The sequence below is a fragment of the Pempheris klunzingeri genome, chromosome 9 (genome assembly GCF_042242105.1).
Source record: "Pempheris klunzingeri isolate RE-2024b chromosome 9, fPemKlu1.hap1, whole genome shotgun sequence".
Classification (NCBI taxonomy): Eukaryota; Metazoa; Chordata; class Actinopteri; order Acropomatiformes; family Pempheridae; genus Pempheris; species Pempheris klunzingeri.
The window spans coordinates 19106553-19110115 of NC_092020.1; positions in this window are offsets into that span (position 1 = coordinate 19106553).

Here is a 3563-nt window from a genome sequence, read left to right on the forward strand (position 1 = left end):
TGGAAAGCAACACAATTGCTTTATAGCCCAGTAACAACTGAATTCTACAGAGCATTGTTCCATCAGGCTAATGAGGATGGCCCAGTAATGGCAGATCAATGATTACAGATGATTAGTGTTTCCCTGTGCTGGCTATGACTCCAGTGTCTATCAGTTGTAGCTGCTTGCTGTCTTGAAGTCACTCCCTGAAGGACCAGTAGCTAAATTACAGAGGTCTGCAGCAGCTGGAGCTTTGGATTTACTAGCTAAGAGGGTCTGATTCTGTCTGACTGCGGGTCTTCTCCGGCTTCAGTCAGGTCCTCCGGCTCTCAGAGGACGACTGATGGAGCACCGACTCATTAGCAGCCATGTGGATTTAGTCTCGTTAAGGGACCTTAATGGATAGATTTATCTCATTACATTTGGCACTTCATTAGATACACATACTGTAGTACAAAGACATGTGTGCCTGCAGTAATACACACACACACACACACACACACACACAAGCACACCACATGATGTATTTGTATTTTTGTCATACTGTCATTCGTTAAGTCACTGTGATTACCCAGACCAATGTATTCGGAGTCCGTATTTATGAGCTAACACAATTAAACACAGTAATTCAAACGTCCAAACTGAAACTAATACAGACCTATAGTTTATCAACCTTCTTAGTCTGAGGTTTCCCTGAATTCTCAGTACCCCACAGTGTGTTGCTAATATGTGTTGTCTGCTAATATGCTCACAATGACAAAGGGTTAGCAGGTATCACTGCATGTTTGCCATGCTCGCCATATTTATCTTATTTTATCATTTGCTCAGTCACATCAAGCAACTCTGAGGCTGATGTTACATGTAGTCGGTCATTAAGCGTTAAGTGTTGTATTTAAAAATCTGAACTAATGTCAAGATGAGGAGACCATAAAGATCTTTGCCAAATTTCATGGAAATCCATTGAATAGTTCAAGACACCTCACTCAAAGCCAAAGTTAAGAGTTACCCTTACATGGAGATCTATGAATGGATCTGTAAATGGTGGACTGACCACATTGGCATTCCCAGGGCCTCACCAGTTGGCACATCTCATTGCTAGAAAGTAATTAATGAAGGTACCATGCACACCTTAAAAGAAAGCTTTGTTTCGTTGGTTTGGTGACTCATTAGTATTTCACTGCAGTCGAAGGTGGCCTTCTCTTTGCCGTCCTGTTGTTTTTAAACAACAAGCGAGTGAATATTGTGAGCAGTTTAAAAGCTGCTGGCACTTACATATAATGTGTACTTGATTAACATCACATATCAAAACTTCTCATGTTGCACTACAGGCGGCACAGTGCACCATTAAGAATGTGCTTTCAATTAGAAAATATTGCATGACAGAAACCTTAGAGTGCTGAAACTGTCTTTGTGTACAAGCACACTGTCTAATGAGTTTCAATGCTAGTCGTGCTACTATATTTAAACCACAATTGATCAGTTTTAGGCTTTTAGTGTAGTTTATTGAGCAGTGGATTTTGAAGAAAAGCCCTTTTGTCATGTGTTGTAAAGAAGGAACAACATATTAAAATGTTCTCAGGCACGTTAACCTTTGGAAAAACCACCAGGGCAGGATTTTGACGACAGCTGACCTGCACTGTTCAATATTTTGTGACTGCTTCTTTGTAGTGCTGTGGTCACTGTATAACAATCATACCGTTTCTGTTATTCCAAAAAATATTTGAATATAACGATGAAATTAAGATAAAAAAAGTTTAGTTCTGATTAATTTAGGTAGGTAGCAGATACTGAAAATGCTATGCCATGAACCATGTTTCATTATCATGAGCTTTACTCAAGTACTCCGCAGTGGTTAAGTACAATTTTATGGTACTTGAATTCGAGTATGTCAGTTTCATGATATTTTATACTTCTACATTTCAGAGGAATTAGGAAATAGTACTCTTTTACTCCACCACATTTATTTCCCAGATATAGATACCAGCTACTTCACTTTTTTCATATGAAATGTGATGAATTAGTAAAGTCTGTTGCATTGATACAGATGAAACCACCAAACAGAGTAAAGTAGTTTCACCCCCATCAGGCTTTTATCCAACAGCTCTATACACCCATTTACCCATTTTGTATCTGAGCTTTGACATCTTAACGCTATAACGTTCAGTGGGCTAATCTGACGCGCTTCAGTCTTCCTGTCTCCTAAAGCTGTTCAGCTGCTTTATGTCCAGATGAGATTATAACAACTTCATTTAAAAGACGCATGCTAAAGAGACCAGCATAATGACAAAAAAAATCAACTAATGCCTTAAATTAAAGGAAAAAAATTCTATGCTCAGTTCTCAAACATAGTCAAAGTTGAATGGACAACATTTCCCAGATGTTGAACTTTTATTGTGAGGGTTAAAGACCATGTTGTCAACACTGTCTTGTTGCTGCATGTTGACATATCCCTAAATAAAATTCATAAAATGCACTATGGAGTTATTTCCTGAAAGTGTGTATATATGTGTTTATGAATAACTATGTTTATGGTTTGGTTTTATTTTATTTTTTTTTATTATTCTAAATTACATCATTTATACACAAATGAAATACCATGATACCTTGAACATACTTTGTCCGTACCATCAAAAATAAGAGAAATACATCTGTTTTCTGATGTGACAACACCATAATTAAGGTTAGTTTCGGTTTAGGCACCAAAGTGAGGTTTAGGGAAAGATCATAGTTTGTGTTAAAATATGAACTTCGTTAAGGTTAGGGAACATTTGCCATCATGGTTACAATAATAAACAAGTGATAAAGGTTTGGGGACGACTGTAACAAAATATAAGTCAGTTGGAAAGAGAACATGAACACTGTTTTCCCATGATTAAGTATGTTTTGCTGACTTATCCATCCACCTTGACCTCCTCCCTATGTCGGGATATAACAACCCCACCAGAGTCCTTCCTGTGCTCAGACCATTATCACTATGGCTGCTAGAATACTATTTCATTTTATTGTATTAACTTAAAGATAAAGATACACAATGGTAAAAAAAAAAAAAAAAAAAAGAAACTGAAACAAATGTATATCCACCAAATAGACTTTAATTGGCTCATCAAACAGTTGCTCAAGTCTCTCCTTATCAGGCAGATTTGTCTTGCAGGTGGAATTTTAATTGGACGTGGCATTATGTGCCAGTCAGGCTGGAATGTTGTTACTGATCCATTCAATAACTACTTTTTTTTTTTAAATAAGAATTAAGAATAACATGAATTTGTGGAGAAAATAATTCAGAACCACATCAGCAAAACTCAGTAATACGAATCCTTTCATTCCTTTGAATATTTTCTGTCTACTTATACTGAATTCTGTGTGTGTGTGTTGTGACTGTCCTGATGGCTATATGTATACCCTGTTGTAGATCTACAGCTGTCTGAGTGACAGGCGACACATAGAGACACACAGCACTGACACTGATGGATGGGAAGGAAAAAAATGACACACTGGAGTTTTGCGGATAAAAACAGCGTTTCAGTGTTCAGCATTCTACGACTGTAATCTGTCTTCAAGTCCCTCTCCCTGTCTCTCTTTTTCTT